Source organism: Haliotis rubra, unplaced genomic scaffold (assembly GCF_003918875.1).
Source record: "Haliotis rubra isolate DU_JTF1 unplaced genomic scaffold, ASM391887v1 Scf1224, whole genome shotgun sequence".
Lineage (NCBI taxonomy): Eukaryota > Metazoa > Mollusca > Gastropoda > Lepetellida > Haliotidae > Haliotis > Haliotis rubra.
In genome coordinates, this window is record NW_025765142.1 from 139238 (window position 1) to 159901 (window position 20664).

Consider the following 20664-nt stretch of genomic DNA (forward strand, 5'->3'; position numbering starts at 1 on the left):
ATGCACTTTCCAGATAGTAAAGGCATTATGACTTAATGATGCTTTATGTTTGTTGATGCTTTGCATTATGGTAATTCTGCAAGATGCATTTTCATGTTAGGCATCTTCTCATGTTAGTCATGTTAGTCATCTTCTCATGTTAGTCATCTTAGTATGTTTGTAACACAAAGTTTCTGTGAAACTTTCTTTTTCTTAAGGGGAAGCGTGTTATGAAGATGTGTTGTCTTTTTTCTTAATTATATCACATTAATAAACTTTTAGTTATTATGGGTCACAAAGAGTGTGCTGTTTAATCACATGGGAGGCAAAATGGAGGATCATCGCTTTTCAGTGAGTACTCCTGAGTATGTCTAGTGGTTAGAAAAAAATTAAGTAAATATATGAAATGGTCAAAAGTTACAGAAAATACCATCTTCAATCTTTTTGGTCTCTGTTTGGGCTTGATTTAGACATACGTTATGCTTGTGTCTATATCCACCGAGAGGGTTCCACATGGTATGAACATCGTATCCCACAATGTACAAATGTACAATTACTTACCAGATGTGTATATACTAATCGGGGGAGATTTCAACTCTAGAACGAAACCTGAATTTGTGGACGATGATATAATTGAATACACAGAACACCAAGGTCACGCTATGTGGTGAATTCATATTTGACTATTTCTATCTAGAACGTTTTTCATCTGAAATTGTAAATAATGTTGGAAAATATGAATTTTATTAGATTTATGTACAGTTTGAAATATATTAAACTGATGAATTGAACATGTGTTAATGACAAAGAGGTCAGTGATTTTACTTTTATGGGTGTGAGTGGTGCTAATGTTATCGATTAAGTTTAAGCTCCTTCAGTAGTAGTTTAACACGTCATAAATTGCAATATAGAATCAAGATATGAATTAACACATCTCTCGATAATGATGAAATTACGTACAACTCAAACGATTAACAATGCAGCGGATATATTAATACCATATTTGGAACTAATATTTAATGTTATTCCCGAGACTGGTATCTTGACCATACATAAGCAAGCTGATATAATATGATGAATAATTATACTGAGATACCCTCCTTTGCATAGTTAGTAAATTTCGTTTTTAGATGATATTGTATAAAAACGAAATCAAACGCCATTACATGGGACACTAATGGATATTTTATGAATGGCGAATGCTTTTTTAAAAGTTACAACAACAAGAAAAAGCCTTATTTTCACACCATTCCTGATCATCGTTTACGTCTGCTGCGTGTATATTTGGTGGCAACATCAAAGCCTGGAAATGACCCACCAACTTAAAAAATCAAAGCCTGGTTCTGCCAAGAGGTTTTGACGCGATATCAAATGATTTTGTTAGGGGCATGGCAAATTAGTTACCGGACTCATGTATATCAGGATTTTGTATTATATTAGTAGCTCTTTTGTTTGTCAATAGAAATCGGATAATAATGGCAATAAGTCGGCTAGTTAGAACATTCACTGGCTGCTACATTCTTTATAAAGACATAACATTTTAAATGTTAATAAAATCGACTGAAGACCGTTAAGGCACTGGGGCCAACGTAGCATATTCCAGAACATCCATGATGTGCATATAGATCTAGGCTTCATCTCGTCTACGTCAGTATTCTGTAACTCGTCTGGTGGGTCCCACTCATTGCTCCATACAGCAATATACTGTTGACCAGGGGGACAACCTGGATGGGGAGCTACACCCACCAGGATACATGGTTGAGCCACTGCGTGCATGGATACTATAAAGTTGACTCCATAAGGCTGGACAAGAGGAAAAGGTGCCGTCCATGTAGATAGTGTCTGCCGACTGCAGGGTGGCTAGTTGGCCTTCTGTTGAAAAGGCCTTTTGGTCATCGTCACCATCACTGAAAAGCAGGAACCGTTTGCCATCTTGAGTCTGGGTCCAGGGTCCTTCAAGGTTGACATCACGTCGACTCTGGGAGAAGTCATAATCCTGTTTTGATCAAAGTGAACATTATGAAAACAAACTTGGAGAAGCCGGTCATGGAGTAAGTCAATTAACATTAGTATTTTGATAAAAAGTATGTGTGTGCAAAAGTAACAAAACGTAATTAGTGTTAAACTGTACCTTTAGCCACTAATGTATAACATCTCATTAGTCAATGGGCTAAGTTTATTATGTGTGTGTGTGTGTGTGTGTGTGTGTGTGTGTGTGTGTGTGTGTGTGTGTGTGTGTGTGAGTGATGATTTTGAGGGGGGAAACACCCTTTTGTTCTGAACAGCTAGAGGGGTCATCAATTTTCTACACATGTACTAGGGGAGTTAGCAATTTTGTACATAAATATATATATGTTTAAAATTATGCTTAGAATTTATGGGAATGGGAGAGGCATTGATTTTATACATGACATGCAGGGGGATCACTTATTTTGTACATATATTTTACATTGCACATGTTTCTCCATAACAATCATCATCACCCCACCCCACCACCCCTACCCATAAATTGTGAACGGTCCCTAACTTATAGGAGTAAACCACCATAGGTGCTGTGTGAAAACGGCTTAAAGATGTTACATGATGAACTATTGCATATGGTTGTGTCCGATTAGTCATACGCCCAAACGGCCACTTGTCATACGGAACGGCCCAGATAAATTAAAACAACAAGGGTCATGCTCCCTACGTTACAATAGACTCGTCCGTTTTTCTTGTGCGAGAAACAAGGTGATAGTCTAACATAATTCAACACGCCTACTCTGCATACCGATTGTTTTGAATATGTTCTTAGAAAGCAGGGTTAGAATATAATTCGATTTCCGATTCGAATTAACTATTATGCATATTTGAGGAAATACTCTATCATTTTTAAATTTTGGACAAACGATATTTGAAACTTTAAAAAAAAAATTAAATGACTGTTAATAATGTTGTGAATGTGTGCGTCTCATGAACAGTCATTTTGCAATGTTATTCCAAGGTGTTTATGACTTTCAACATCTTGGATAGCAATCTTGTTCATAAATAAGCTCGGTGTGGAGTGGAAAACATTTCTGCGCGTGAACTGCATAGATTCTGTTTTGGAGGGAGTAAACGTAACTTTGCACGTATTTGCCCAGTTGGATATTTTTCTAGATCGTCATTTAGACAGTTTGCCGCTTCAACTGGATCGTCTACGATAACATAAATGGACGTATCATCAGCGAAAAGTTTGATGTTTCTGTTAATCCCATCCTAAAACTGATCCTGAGGAACACCAGCCTCTACGGGTGTTAATTTGGAACTGAAACCATTAACCGCAACCTTTTGTGCTCTATATTGTAAATAACATTCAAACCATTTTAGTAAATTTCCTTCAATTCCATTTGCCTGAAGACTTCGGATAATTCCCTTATGCCAGACTTTGTCATACGCCTTCCTAATGTCGCAGAATATACGTAGAAATACTCTCTGCTAATGAAATGATATGTCAAAGAGTATGTTAAGTATTGAAGAAATTTTCTATACATGTGACAGAAGTACTGAAGAAATGCTTTATACATTTATAATTGTTATAAGAAGATATGAGTTCTTGCTAAATTCTTTTTTTTTCGTTTCATATGGGTCATTTACCAACAGAGGTACTAAGGGTTCATATCTAAGAGAAATCAACCATGACATGTGTCTATTTAAGACGTATGACAACTTGCATATAGTGTAAATTGGATCAATGACAATAAACATAAACATCACTTTGTCACCTGTGATAATATGCTAAATGATACTGATTTTGTTGTGATAACATAATACATGATAATATGCTGTTATGATTCCAGTGGTCAATCCACCCTTATCCAATAAAACCAGTGACACAGATGTGATAAATCACTGATAAATTAAATATTTCACAATCATATTTAATTTTTGTTGTTTCTTATGATTCACCCCTTCTGTGGTCAATAATGGACCAGTCGAGCAATAATCCACCGTAATCCCATAAACCAGTGAGGCATGAAGTCCCACATAGCCTAATGAACTGTACCTACCTAATTGAATACTTTTAGGCCTCGTGGGACGACACCGACAAAGAAAGGCCTTGTGCACACGAAATTAACAAGATGTATCCATTTGCTTTTCCAGACACATCAACATTTACTTTGGAACGTGTGAATGTTTTTTTGTTTGTTTGTTGTTTGTTTTGCATTTTTTGTTTGTTTGTTTGATTTTTTATTTATTCATTCATCTTATTTTGTTTTTGAGTGAGTGGGATTTTACACCAAGCTCCAAGATGTCATGGTTACAGCATCGTATGTTTATGGCGTCATGAATTTATTTTTGAAACAAAACTTATTTATGCCTGATGGACATCGAAAGAATCTAATAACGAAGACTGCATACATAAGATGAATCGAATACTGCCATATTATATTATTGAATGATTTATGATTTAATTCAACTTTCTTACATCCTCACAAACACACAAACACGTTCATTGTTTTTAGCATGTATTGTTTGGTCAATTATGACCTGGGGCCTTCAAATCAAGTCTTCGAAACTTGTTAAGTTCGAATTCTCTTAGCAGGACTAAGACGGGAAATACATCACTGTCTAAAATGTAATCGTTCTGACACCAAGTAAGTTCAAGGTTTACAATCCTTCACTTCATAGTGACAATATTGTACATTTCAGCATTAAAATGGGTTTTAATATTTCTGCATGCGAAGTTGATATTGTACGATAGAGTTTTGGTATTCTCCTCGCATTGAGTTCATTTTTTGTCATTGCGACCAATATCGTGACTGGTATAATGACTTAGGGACGTTTCATTTTAATGTGTCTTCAATGACTTTTTGTCATTTCAGCTGAAGCCATTGGCAACTATTACAGTTTTGCTGACACATGACTTGCTATGAAATATCCATGGTAACAGATGTTTGCGAAAACGCGACCGAAATCTATCTCACCATGTCTGTGACGAACAAATAAAACGAGAAAATCGAAAACATATGGTTCACAAAAATTGAATCCATGGTGCAAGTTAAGAAAGGTCCCTTCATTCGCTACTTCTATGGTCGTCACAAATACATTCGACTTATACTGCTTAAATAACTTTCAAGTGTTCCATCAAGCCATCGTGGTGGGCAGAGTTCCTGTTGGCAAAGATCCTAGAGGTCACAGTTCCCTCGGCACGTCATAAGTCAAAGTATCGGAAAATAGGTAAGTGAAGTCGATAATCACGAGACCATGCTGCTTTACCCGGAACGCTCAAACGATATAAAGATAATGTAGAATATATATGTTGCTTTTGATGTTTGTCGTAAACTGACATTATAACATTGTTTGTTTTTGTTAAATCCGCCTGTGTTAAAAATAGCCGTGAACTGTTATTTAAAGCTATTGAAGAATGGTTTCCTAAAGGTCACATGCAACGAAAACACAACTTTGCAGATTCTGATACCTTTCGGTATGGATTTACCGAAACAAATCATCAAAAATGCAAATTCAACTTATAAAGTTGAAATATAACGCCATGAAAAAATCCCACGCGAAATCGGAGTTCAAACGATTCACGAATTTCCCCCCGACTTTTCGGGGGAAATCTGGTTTCAACAGCTGGGCTGCGCTTGTAGCACGTGCGCAGTGAAATAGGTTCGCGCAACTTGGAAGCGGGCTGTCCGTTGAATACTTGGTGAAGGCTTTGGTGTGAGCTATTTTCCTAATGTTTTGTTGATTTTTTTTTTTGCACTTTGATTTGCGATTGTGGGGTGGGGAGAAAGGAGAGGGAGAGAAAGAATGTGGAGGGGAGGGGGGCAGCAGGGTTTCGAACCCCTGACCCCTCCCCCCTCTCAATCTGGATCCGCCAATGTACTTATTAGTGTTATAGTAGTTATAGAATCAGCTTATGTACTGAAGAAGCCTATGAATTGAGCTGTCACCCCAACCACCGGTTTCACAGTTTTGTTAACCAGATACGTTGGTTTAATGAGAGGCTGACTGATTAAGGTTCCAAGCTGGGAGTATGCTTATATAGCCAGTAATATTTATCTTTTGATGAATTTTGAAGGTCAACATTCCATGATTGCTTAAATTGATCTATGAGAGTTCAGCATAGTTGTTCAGCCAGGAAGCGGAAGGAAACTTTGGGAATGCTATATATCAGATAACCCAACATTTTGAAGTATACATTTCACTACATTTAAAAGATCAAAATGAATACCCAAACAAGTCGACACACCAGCCATTACATTATATGAGGTAACTGATGTGTTGATGCAATGACTTTACACCAGTAACGTATGATTCTTGTTTTAATCATTACTTCAGTAGGATATCTACCGAGTTCCCCATAAACCATAAAATTTGGAGTAGATTGTCTTACCTTACGCATATACTTACAAAATTTCAGATGCGTTCTTTCTAAAATAGTTGCACATTTTCATACCCCCAAACTTCTGACCCATATAATAAAATTGATAAAATGCATTGATCAAAAAGTTTCAGCTGACAGTCAATTTCAAGGTCCCTAATAGTTTTAAAAACAGAAAACATCAGCCTTGTTGCTTGTCTGCAAGTCTCTGAATTGCTTTAGCAAACTTAGCATTGCCCTTGAGACTACGATTTTCAGCTGTTAATCCTCGCGGCCTGTCTAAACACAAATTGGGAACCGTTGTGCGGTAATAAAAGTGGAAACGATATTCTGATAAGATTATCGCCGTATCGTTTTGCAGCTTGCAGACACAGTACATAGATCACGTGTCATTTCTTAATCTGTACGATAGTCCAGTATACGAATCAAGATGTGAATATGTTTCTGTTCCAGGATGTAAATAAGTATTTGAACCGTCATTATAATGCACAAATCATTATTTGAAACCCGTGAAGGTCCGGGTTACTGTAACCCATCTTCAATAACCCATGCTTGTCGTAAGAGGCGACTAACGTGATCGGGTGGTCAGGCTCGCTGACTTGGTTGACACATGTCATCGTATCCCAATTGCGTAGATGGATGCTCTTGCTATTGCTCCCTGAATTGTCTGGTACAGACTCGATTATTTACACCTGGTATGGTGATCTACCTTCAGTTGTATCGTTGTTTATGGTGATATCTTTTTTTATGATTGCATACTACTGAGTCAAAAAAGAAACTTCACAAAATCTAATTTGAAAAATAATGAATAATTTTTCTCTGATGATACATGTACCCAAAATGGGATCCCTATCTTTCGACTCTAGAAAAACGTTAGCAAAACCCACTCAAACCCATCCATTCGTCGTGCAAATGACGTTAGTGTCAAATCAGGTTTTGCACGTGCAGTCGATCACGTCATCTTCGCATCGAAGTTTTCTTCATATGCACGTGTTTGCATTGGCCTCAAGAATTGAAAAAACACGATTGTCAAATGTGCAACGTGAACGTTGCGTTGGCATGTTGCAAGCGGGAAGATCAGATATTGACGTCGCAAGAGCAATGGGATGCAGCCGTCGTACTGTGTATGACTTGCGAGGTCGTCTGCAACAAACTGGCACCACTTCTGATCGCCCAAGGTCGGGTCGTCCACGTGTGACGTCAAGAGCAGAAGACCGCCAAATCGTCCTACGTGCTGCGCAATGGCGCAGAATCCCCAACCACGCGTTCGCAAGCATCAGGCAGTCGATGAGGAGACGGTGTTTGGCAGTGGTGAATGCGCGGGGAGGCCATACACGATATTGAACTGAGAAATTTCGCATTTTTATTCTTGTGACTTGACATTCTGTATACCCATGTTTTGGAACGGCGGTGTAACCTAATGGAACTGATTATGGCACTGTCAGTGTATCGAGTACATCACACAGATCTCAGCAATGAAATAATAACAATTTAACCATCTTACCATCTCTTGTTCTTTTATAGTGCCCTGAAGAAAGAATGTGAAGTTTCTTTTTTGACTCAGTATAGTTTTAAATTAAGAGCTGTGATACTCTAGTAGTTTTAATGTCCTCCGATGACAGATGTTTTACGTTCTCAATTTATTGATTCTACTTTTGATATAAAATAAATTGTTCTCGTCACGATTTGGCTGAAATATTGCCGATGTGACGTTAAATATTAACTGACTCACTCACTCACTCGATTATTTACGGACCGCCACCATATAGTTGGAATATTGCTGGATGCGGCGTAAAACTAAACTCATTCACGCTCGTTCAATATGAAATAAGTTGTCAAATGTTAGGAAAGTGTTATTGCATATTGCTTAATCTGTTCTAGGATGGCTAGCATGATCTGGTTGATGCGGTGCATGTTTGCACTGCTGTGTGTTGCTGGGGTCAGTTTGCTGTGCAGAGAATACGTTTCTGTTGCCAAAGACGATGCGGCAATGTCGAGCACGGGAAGCAATACAAAGACTGGATGCTCATCGAGTCAAATAACCATTCCGTCGAGAACTCCAACGACCATCCATAAGTACAAGGCTGATATTGCGAGAGCATCTAAAAGAGCCCACGAGGTGTCTTCCCCCATACTGCAATATCTCAACATTACACACAATAAAGATATTTGGGATAATTTACATCAGTACAAATTCTCAATGGACACCGACAAATGTAAGGGAAGAGGCCACGTAGTGGTGATAGTACATACGGCCATGTATAATGCACAGAAACGACAAAACATTAGGAAAGACACAAGTGGCAGTGAACCATTATTGACTGTTGTTTTTTTAGTGGGAGAAACTAACAACGCATCATTACAGGCAGAAGTTGAACGGGAATCGCAGAAGTATCAAGACATTGTACAGGGGAATTTCATAGATTCTTACCACAACCTGACCCACAAGCACATCATGGGTTACCACTGGGTTATCACTCATTGTAAAAATGTGCGCTATGTCATCAAGATTGACGATGATGTCGTTGTTCACGTTGACAACGTGTTGAGGTACCTGTTGTTGAATGCTTTTCCCGAGGAACATATTATGTGCACCATTTGGAAATGGAGCGAGAAGAGATCAGTCGGAAAGTGGGCCATGTCTGAACAGGAATACCCCTTCACCAGGTACCCCCGTTATTGTTCTGGATTTGCATACATAACTACGCTGTCAGTTATCAGGAGACTATACGCGGCTTCAACTGACATTAAGTCAATATGGATCGATGACGTTTATGCTACGGGCATTCTAGCACTTGCATCCAACACCAAACTGATAGGGTTTCCCAGTGGACAATGCTATAACGGGATGAGGAAGCCACCCGCGAGATATAAAACAGAAGGGATGTTTGTATTGTACCGTGATTAAGAGCACATTATGGAGCATAAGAAGAGGTACACGGAGGGGGATGTCGATCTACAGTCGCTGCTGTTGTTATGAGGAGGGTTATGTTCGGAGCTTGGAGGTGTCTGTGATGCTGCTAGCATAAGGGGAATAATCAACTTAAGGGGGTGTCCATCTGCAGGTGATTCTGCTAGTATGATCAGAATTATGTTCACAAGCAGGCATGTCTGTCAGCAGGTGATTCTGCTAGTATAATGAGAATTATGTTCTCAAGCAGGCATGTCTGTCTACAGGTGATTTTGCTAGTATACTGAGACTTACGGAGACTTATTTGCACAAGCAGGCATGTATCTACAGGTGATTTTGCGAGTATACTGAGACTTATGTGCACAAGCAGGCATGTCTGTCTACAGGTGATTCTGCTAGTATAATGGGAATTATGTTCACAAGCAGGCATGTCTGTCTACAGGTGATTCTGCTAGTATACCGAGACCTAAGTGCACAATCAGGCATGTCTGTCTACAGGTGATTCTGCTAGTATAATGTGAATTATGTTCACAAGCAGACATGTCTGTCTACAGATGATTCTGTTAGTATACTGAGACTTATGTGCACAAGCAGGCATGTCTGTCTACAGGTGATTCTGCTAGTATAATAGGAATTATGTTCTCAAGCAGGCATGTCTGTCTGCAGGTGATTTTGCTAGTATACTGAGACTTATGTGCACCAGCAGGCATGTCTGTCTACAGGTGATTCTGCTAGTGTAATGAGAATTATGTTCACAAGCAGGCACGTCTGTCTACAGGTGATTCTGCTAGTATAACGAGAATTATCTCCACAAGAAGGCATGTATGTCAACAGATGAATCTGCTAGTTTAGTGGAATTATGTACACAAGGATGCATGTCTGTCTAATCAGTCTTAAAGTGATGCTGTTAGTATAATAGGAATTATGTACGCAAGCAGGCATGTCTGTCTACAGGTGATTCTGCTAGTATAATGAGAATTATGTTCACAAGCAGGCATGTCTGTCTACAGATGATTTTGCTAGTATACCGCGACCTATGTGCACAAGCAGGCATGTCTGTCTACAGGTGATTCTGCTAGTATAACGGGAATTATCTCCACAAGAAGGCATGTATGTCAACAGATGAATCTGCTAGTTTAGTGGAATTATGTACACAAGGATGCATGTCTGTCTAATCAGTCTTAAAGTGATGCTGTTAGTATAATAGGAATTATGTACGCAAGCAGGCATGTCTGTCTACAGGTGATTCTGCTAGTATAATGTGAATTATGTTCACAAGCAGGCATGTCTGTCTACAGATGATTTTGCTAGTATACCGAGACCTATGTGCACAAGCAGGCATGTCTGTCTACAGGTGATTTTGCTAGTATACTGAGACTTATGTGAACAAGCAGGCATGTCTGTCTACAGGTGATTCTGCTAGTATAACGAGAATTATCTCCACAAGAAGGCATGTATGTCAACAGGTGAATCTGCTAGTTTAGTGGAATTATGTACGCAAGCAGGCATGTCTGATTCTGCTAGTATAATGTGATTCTGCTAGTATAGTATAAGAATTATGTTCACAAGCAGGCATGTCTGTCTACAGGTGATTTTGCTTGTATAACGAGAATTATCTCCACAAGAAGGCATGTATGTCAACAGATGAATCTGCTTGTTTAGTGGAATTATGTACACAAGGATGCATGTCTGTCTAATCAGTCTAAAAGTGATTCTGTTAGTATAATAGGAATTATGTACGCAAGCAGGCATGTCTGTCTACAGGTGATTTTGCTAGTATACTGAGACTTATGTGCACAAGCAGGCATGTCTGTCTACAGGTGATTCTGCTAGTGTAATGGGAATTATGTTCACAAGCAGGCATGTCTGTCTACAGATGATTCTGCTAGTATAATGGGAATTATCTCCACAAGTAGGCATATCTGTCTGCAGGTGATTCTGCTAGTATAATGTGAATTATGTTCTCAAGCAGGCATGTCTGACTACAGGTGATTCTGCTAGTATAATAGGAATTATGTACGCAAGCAGGCATGTCTGTCTACAGGTGATTCTGCTAGTATAATGTGAATTACACTCACAAGCAGGCATGTCTGTCTACAGATGATTCTGCTAGTGTAATGGGAATTATCTCCACAAGCAGGCATGTCTGTCTGCAGGTGATTTTGCTAGTATACTGAGACTTATGTACACAAGCAGGCATGTCTGTCTGCAGGTGATTCTGCTAGTGTAATGGGAATTATGGTCACAAGCAGGCACGTCTGTCTACAGGTGATTCTGCTAGTATAACGAGAATTATCTCCACATGAAGGCATGTATGTCAACAGGTGAATCTGCTAGTTTAGTGGAATTATATACACAAGGATGCATGTCTGTCTAATCAGTCTAAAAGTGATTCTGCTAGTATAATAGGAATTATGTACGCAAGCAGGCATGTCTGTCTACAGGTGATTCTGCTAGTATAATGTGAATTATGTTCACAAGCAGGCATGTCTGTCTACAGATGATTTTGCTAGTATAATGAGAATTATGTTCACAAGCAGACATGTCTGTCTACAGATGATTCTGCTAGTATAATGGGAATTATCTCCACAAGCAGGCATGTCTGTCTGCAGGTGATTCTGCTAGTATAATGTGAATTATGTTCACAAGCAGGCATGTCTGTCTACAGGTGATTCTGCTAGTATAATGTGAATTATGTTCACAAGCAGACATGTCTGTCTACAGATGATTCTGCTAGTATAATGGGAATTATCTCCACAAGCAGGCATGTCTGTCTGCAGGTGATTCTGCTAGTATAATGAGAATTATCTCCACAAGCAGGCACGTCTGTCTACAGGTGATTCTGCTAGTATAATGTGAATTATGTACACAAGCAGGCATGTCTGTCTACAGGTGATTCTGCTAGTATAATGTGAATTATCTCCACAAGCAGACAAGTCTGTCTGCAGGTGATTCTGCTAGTATAATGAGAATTATCTCCACAAGCAGGCACGTCTGTCTACAGGTGATTCTGCTAGTATAATGAGAATTATCTTCACAAGTAGGCACGTCTGTCTGCAGGTGATTCTGCTAGTATAATGAGAATTATGTTCTCAAGCAGGCATGTCTGTCTACAGGTGATTCTGCTAGTATACTGAGACTTATGTGCACAAACAGGCATGTCTGTCTACAGGTGATTTTGCTAGTATACTGAGATGTATGTGCACAGGCAGGCATGTCTGTCTACAGGTGATTCTGCTAGTATAATGGGAATTATGTTCACAAGCAGGCATGTCTGTCTACGGGTGATTCTGCTAATATAATGTGAATTATCTCCACAAGCAGGCAAGTCTGTCTGCAAGTGATTCTTCTAGTATAATGAGAATTATCTCCACAAGCAGGCACGTCTGTCTACAGGTGATTCTGCTAGTATAATGAGAATTATCTCCACAAGCAGGCATGTCTGTCTACAGGTGATTCTGCTAGTATAATGAGAATTTTCTCTACAAGCAGGCACGTCTGTCTGAAGGGTATTCTGCTAGTATAATGAGAATTATGTTCTCAAGCAGGCATGTCTGTCTACAGGTGATTCTGCTAGTATAATGGAAATTATCTCCACAAGCAGGCATGTCTGTCTACAGGTGATTCTGCTAGTATACTGAGACTTATGTACACAAGCAGGCATGTCTGTCTGCAGGTCATTCTGCTAGTATAATGGAAATTATCTCCACAAGCAGGCATGTCTGTCTACAGGTGATTCTGCTAGTATACTGAGACTTATGTACACAAGCAGGCATGTCTGTCTGCAGGTCATTCTGCTAGTATGATGAGACTTATGTTCACAAGCAGGCATGTCTGCCTACAGGAGATTCTGCTAGTATAAATCAAATGTATACGTGTGTGTCTGTTGGGTGTGTGTGTGTGTGAGGGGGGTGGGGGATCGATCTGTAGCAATGTTTTAGGGGGACATATCAATCTCATGCACAAAGTCATTTCTGATTTAATCATGTATTTTACTTGCAGAAACATCTTTAGCATGGGCAAGCTTGCAATATACAGATTTATTGCTATTAAGGACAAGCGTGATCTGCGGTATCATTATCATTATGAGCTACATCGTCTTGACTGGTATTCTGGTATACTGGTTAATAAACATGGTTTCACTGAATGTATTTATTAACTTTTTGCATGATCGATATAAATGATCGAGCATGATACAATAAAACAAACCCCACACAAACGGACTATGAGAAACAGTAAAATGATGTCCAATTGCTCAGATCATGGATTAAATAAATCTGGATAGTAATATTATATACTCATAGTATATGCTCATCTCAAAAATATTTTGGTAAGGTCAAAGTTCAATTTTAATAGAATGTGCATTTGTAATTAAGGTAACTTTATTAAAATTCTGTTTTTTTCTAATTCACCTTTGAACTTACAGGTAGCTTTATTTAAATTCTGTTTTCTTTTCAAATTCATCTATATCATATGAAGATCATATGTACGTTTGGTTGGAACTGCATGCATGAAATACCCCTCACCAAAAAATTAAGCAACAAGTATTTTCAGTGTAATATCCTTGTTAATCTCGATATTGATTTTTGCCGATATATAACTGAAAGGTAAATATTCAGAGAATACATAATTATTAACCTTTAGAGACTGTCAAATTGATTTATCTGATAACATTGACAAAATCACCCGAATATAACCACCCTCAGAAACAACATGCAAAATGTGTGGTAGGAATGTGCTTCACTCTTCGTACATGCACCCTGATCGGTGAAAACTTACCTGTAATCATTCTTCTGATACAACAAGCAGGTCCTAACTTCATTTTTATGGATGATAATGCCCGTCCATGGATGATAATGCCCGAGAAAGAGTTGTTAATGATGTTCTTTAGATCGACAACATCACACATATGGACTGGTCTGCAAGGTCACTTGATATTAATCCCATTGAACATGCTTGGGACAGTACTGGAAGTCGTGTTTTCGGTCTCCATGTTCACCCCCAGACTCTGGATGACCTTGAGCAAGCGTTAATTTAGAGGCTTATTTCGTCAATGCAAAGACGTGAAGAAGCTCGCATTCGTGTCAATGGTGGTCAAACGCGTTACTGAACACTGCTCCACTGTCCAAAACTGACTTGAACCACGTATTGAATTTATGGGGAATATACAGGTCTCGTTCCACAGCAAATGCCTTACATCTCAAAATATAGTGAAATTCGTCAGCAATCGCTTTTAAAAGTTGTCAAGTTCGGAGTTCTCTTGGTGTATTAGTCCACCTTCCAGTTTCAACAGGTAGATTGTGATTACAAGATCTAAATCGCAGGATTGGGATAGAAACAGAGCTAGGTAATAAAAGGTATTTTTCAAAAGATGGATAATTTTTCAGGTATTGGTAATAAGAAGCTTTTGGGCTATTACGAACAAAAAACTTGACCTTTGACAATCTCCATACGTTGTGAAAGGCTTTTGTAAAGTCGATAAATGCACAGTTTTTTCTTAGACTTCTTAAGTATATGTGTAAGTACATTAGGAAAACACATTTGGAGAACCCAGTGATTGAGTAAGCCAGTCAACATTAGTATTCTGATCAAAGTATTTCTGTACAAATGTGAAAACCATCTCGTTAGTGTATGGGACAGGTTCATTATATCAGTGGGTAAGACTAGGTTGTAATCACAGTCACGCATGATTGATTTGTCTGACAATTGGGATGTATGACTTTTGAGACGTCTAACTTTTGGGAGTAAACCGACAGAGGTATTAGCATTGTGACGTCATAACTGTAAACCACTTTGACGTCATACGTACGGCATCACGCGATGTTATTAGACAATGTGTAATAACAAAGTGAAATTATTAAACAGTGATATATCTTCAACGGATGAGTAATAATTCGTTTGATCTCACACAAGCAATAACTCCAGTGGAACACAGTTTTGGATGATAATGTATGTACCTATGTATAGAGATGTGTGAGTATGGATGCATGCATCCGCGTATGCGTGTAGGTGTGCGTTTGCGTGTAAGTGTGCGTGCATAATGTGTGACTGTGTTGTAAGGGACCCTCCTCACAGTCACAACATGCAAGCATGCGTGGATTGTCTCCCTTGTGCTGTAACAGATCCAGGAATGTATGGGTACCTCCCCCTGGGTTGTAAGAGATAATCCACGAAGTCGCACTTGTTCTGATATAGATTCACGCCATCACTACATGTATGGGTTGTCTCCCTTGTGTTGTCAAATACCCACGCCATCGCTCCATGATGTTTGTTGTTTAACGCCGCACCCAGCTATATGACGGGATTTGTATTGAATCGGGTGTGGATCACACTATCCAGTGATTAACATCACGATCATCGATCGACGCAAATGGGTAGAGAGCCTGACCACCCGATCCCGTTAGTCGACTCTTGTGCCATCGCAACATGAGTTGTTTTGTATCTTCCCTGGGTTGTAAACAGATCAACGAATATCGGTTGGGTGGGGTCGGATTGGGATTGCTTTGGGTGGAGTCGGGTTGGTGCTGCTTTTGCTTTTGCGGGGTCGGGTTGGGGTCCCTTTGGGTGGGGTCGGGTTGAGGTTGCTTTGGGTGGGGTTGGGTTGGGGTTGCTTTAGGTGGGGTCGGATTATATTGGGTTGGTTCGGGTTAGTAGGGGTTGGGTTGCTTTGGGTGGGGTCGGATTTGTAAGGGGTGAGGTTGTTTTGGGTGTGGTCGGGTTGGGTTGCTTTGGGCGGGGTCGTTTTGGAGTTGCTTTGGCTTAGGTCAGGTTGGGTTTACTTTGGGTGTGGTCGGGTTGGGTTTACTTTGGGTGTGGTCGGGTTGGGTTTACTTTGGGTGTGGTCGGGTGGGCTTTGCTTTGGGTGTGGTCGGGTTGGGTTTACTTTGGGTGTGGTCGGGTGGGCTTTGCTTTGGGTGGGGTCGGGTTGGGTTTACTTTGGGTGGGGTCGGGTTGGGTTTACTTTGGGTGTGGTCGGGTTGGCTTTGCTTTGGGTGTGGTCGGGTTGGGTTTACTTTGGGTGTGGTCGGGTTGGGTTTACTTTGGGTGTGGTCGGGTTGGGTTTACTTTGGGTGTTGTCGGGTTGGGTTTGCTTTGGGTGTGGTCGGGTTGGGTTTGCTTTGGATGTGGTCGGGTTGGGTTTGCTTTGGATGTGGTCAGGTTGGGTTTGCTTTGGGTGTGGTCGGGTTGGGTTTGCTTTGGATGTGGTCGGGTTGGGTTTGCTTTGGGTGTGGTCGGGTTGGGTTTGCTTTGGATGTGGTCGGGTTGGGTTTGCTTTGGGTGTGGTCGGGTTGGGTTTGCTTTGGATGTGGTCGGGTTGGGTTTGCTTTGGGTGTGGTCGGGTTGGGTTTGCTTTGGATGGGGTCAGGTTGATCAGGATTGTATTGTTTTGGGTGGGGTCGGGTTGGGTTTACTTTGGGTGTGGTCGGGTTGGGTTTACTTTGGGTGTGGTCGGGTTGGGTTTACTTTGGGTGTTGTCGGGTTGGGTTTGCTTTGGGTGTGGTCGGGTTGGGTTTGCTTTGGATGTGGTCGGGTTGGGTTTGCTTTGGATGTGGTCGGGTTGGGTTTGCTTTGGGTGTGGTCGGGTTGGGTTTGCTTTGGGTGTGGTCGGGTTGGGTTTGCTTTGGATGTGGTCGGGTTGGGTTTGCTTTGGGTGTGGTCGGGTTGGGTTTGCTTTGGATGGGGTCGGGTTGATCGGGATTGTATTGTTTTGGGTGGGGTCGGGATAGTAAGGATAGGAAAGTTCGGGGGTGTTTGTTTTGGTTAGAGTAGGGTTTGTTGGTGTTAAGCGGGGTCGAGGGAATAGCTGGGGGCTCGACAGAGGGAACAGTCCTTGAATAGCATTACATTACTGGGTTAAACATTCTTTGCACTTTATTCAGATTGTGATGTATTTCCGCCTTAAGAACGACAGCGGCTTGTAAAAGAAACATGAAGTTGTAAGGAAATAGTTTGAGACGAGAATACAGACATGTGTAGAATAGTTAGTAGTCACACTGTGAGTCACTTCTGAAAGAAATCACACAACAACACCCCTGATGTCAATATAACTTGACAAACACGTTCCTGACCTTCGGTACATCCGAACATTTACTACAGTCACTTACAGTTACTTTTGCTGATAATATCAACAGTATTATGATCATCATGACAGCAGTACTATCAGTACTTTCTTTACAAACAACATCTGAGTTATATCGGTGTAACGTTCAATTATGTAATTGAAGGTCAGTGTGCAGTCATTGATACAACTACCACAGACTTTACCTTTCTATTGTGTTCATACTGTTTCCACCGTCACGATCATCATTATCGTCATCATCATCACCATGATCACCAGGAACAGCAGCAGTACACACACCACAATCACCACCCTGTTGTCAGTCATTAAGGACATGTTACATTTTATTTTCATCATCACCATGATCACCAGGAACAGCAGCAGTACACACACCACAATCACCACCCTGTTGTCAGTCATTAAGGACATGTTACATTTTATTTTCATCATCACCACTGGTCCTGTACCCCTTCACTCTTTCCAAATTTGTGCATAACATGGTAACGTTTCTTTCGTGCTTCAGCATGGGTAACCCTCCTATAGTACTGAACATACAACAATCTCAGCACAATAATATGTGCCTACACAAAACGTACATTGCACACACGTCAAACACCCAGACGCAATTGTACCAGCCGACAAATGTTTTGGATTGGGTCGGGGTGGTAGGATGGGGGATGGTGTTGTTTTGGATGGGGTCGGGGTGGTAGGGATGGTGTTGTTTTGGATGGGGTCGGGGTGGTAGGCATGGTGTTGTTTTGGATGGGGTCGGGGTGGTAGGCATGGTGTTGTTTTGGTTGGGGTCGGGGTGGTAGGCATGGTGTTGTTTTGGATGGGGTCGGGGTGGTAGGGATGGTGTTGTTTTGGATGGGGTCGGGGTGGTAGGCATGGTGTTGTTTTGGATGGGGTCGGGGTGGTAGGCATGGTGTTGTTTTGGTTGGGGTCGGGGTTGTAGGGATGGTGTTGTTTTGGATGGGGTCAGGGGGTGGTAGGCATGGTGTTGTTTTTTGGGGTCAGGGTTGTAGGCATGGTGTTGTTTTGGATGGGGTCAGGGTGGTAGGGATGGTGTTGTTTTGGATGGGGTCAGGGGTGGTAGGGATGGTGTTGTTTTGGATGGGGTCAGGGTGGTAGGGATGGTGTTGTTTTGGATGGGGTCAGGGTGGTAGGGATGGTGTTGTTTTGGATGGGGTCAGGGGGTGGTAGGGATGGTGTTGTTTTGGATGGGGTCGGGGTGGTAGGGATGGTGTTGTTTTGGATTGGGTCGGGTTGGTAGGATGGTGTTGTTTTGGATGGGTCGGGGTGGTAGGCATGGTGTTGTTTTGGATGGGGTCGGGGTGGTAGGGATGGTGTTGTTTTGGATGGGGTCAGGGTGGTAGGGATGGTGTTGTGGATGGGGTCATGGTAGGGATGGTGTTGTTTTGGATAGGGTCAGGGGTGATAGGGATGGTGTTGTTTTGGATGGGGTCAGGGTGGTAGGGATGGGTGTTATTTTGGTAGGGATAGGGATGGTGTTGTTTTGGATGGGGTCAGGGTGGTAGGGATGGTGTTGTTTTGGATGGGGTCAGGGGTGGTAGGGATGGTGTTGTTTTGGATAGGGTCAGGGTGGTAGGGATGGTGTTATTTTGGATTAGGGTCAGGGTGGAGTAGGGATGGTGTTGTTTTGGATAGGAGTCAGGTCAGGGTGGTAGGGATGGTGTTGTTTTGGATGGGGTCAGGGTGGTAGGGATGGTGTTGTTTTGGATGGGGTCAGGGTGGTAGGGATGGTGTTGTTTTGGATAGGAGTCAGGGTGGTAGGGATGGTGTTATTTTGGATAGGGTCAGGGGTGGTAGGATAGTGTTGTTTTGGATTGGAGTCAGGGTTATAGGTGATGGCATGTTGTTTTGGATAGGAGTCAGGGTGGTAAGTAGGCATAGTGTATTTTATTTTGGATAGGGTCAGGGTGAGTAGGGATGGTGTTGTTTTGGATAGGAGTCAGGGTGGTAGGGATGGTGTTGTTTTGGATAGGGGTCAGGGTGTAGTAGGGATGACATGGTGTTTTTTAAGATAGGGGAGTCAGGGTTAGTAGGATGGTGTTATTTTGGATAGGAGTCAGGGTGAGTAGGGATGGTGTTGTTTTGGATAGGAGTCAGGGTGAGTAGGGATGGTGTTATTTTGGATAGGAGTCAGGGTGGTATAGGGATGGTGTTATTTTGGATAGGGTCAGGGTGGTAGGGATGGTGTTATTTTGGATAGGAGTCAGGGTAGTAGGGATGGTGTTATTTTGGATAGGGTCAGGATTGGTAGGATAGTGTTATTTTGGATGTTATAGGGATAGTTTTGGATAGGAGTCAGGGTGGTAGGATAGTGTTATTTTGGATAGAAGTCAGGGTAGTAGGATGGTGTTATTTTGGATAGGAGTCAGGATTTAGTAGGATAGTGTTATTTTGGTTAGGAGTCAGGGTGAGTAGGATAGTGTTATTTTGGATAGGAGTCAGTAGGGATAGGATAGTGTTATTTTGGATAGGAGTCAGGGGTAGTAGGATGGTGTTGTTTTGGATAGGAGTCAGGTTGGTAGGATAGTGTTATTTTGGATAGGTCAGGGTGGATAGGATGGTGTTATTTTGGATAGGAGTCAGAATTAGTAAAGGATAGTGTTATTTTGGATAGGAGTCAGGAGGTAGTATAGGATAGTGTTATTTTGGATAGGAGTCAGGATAAGGTGGTAGGAGTCATGGTGTTAGTGTTTTTGGATAGGAGTCAGGAATTAGTAGGATAGTGTTATTTTGGATAGGAGTCAGAAGGTAGTAGGATGGTGTTATTTTGGATAGGGTCAGGGGTGGTAAAGGATAGTGTATTTTTTTTGGATAGATGGGAGTCAGGGTAGTAGGATAGTGTTATTTTGGATAGGAGTCAGGGTAGTAGGGATGGTGTTATTTTATTTTAGGGTCAGGGGTAGTAGGGATGGTATTTATTTTGGATAGGAGTCAGGGTGGTAGGATGGTGTTATTTTGGATGGGAGTCAGGGGTGGTAGGAGCATGGTGTTGTTTTGGATGGGGTCAGGGGTGGTAGGGATGGTGTTGTTTTGGATGGGGTCAGGGTGGTAGGGATGGTGTTGTTTTGGATGGGGTCAGGGGTGGTAGGGATGGTGTTGTTTTGGATGGGGTCAGGGGTGGTAGGGATGGTGTTGTTTTGGATGGGGTCAGGGGTGGATAGGGATGGTGTTGTTTTGGATGGGGTCAGGGGTGATAGGGATGGTGTTGTTTTGGATGGGGTCAGGGTGGTAGGGATGGTGTTGTTTTGGATGGGGTCAGGGTGGTAGGGATGGTGTTGTTTTGGATGGGGTCAGGGGGGTGTTGTTTAGGAGTATGGTGTTGTTGTTTTGGAT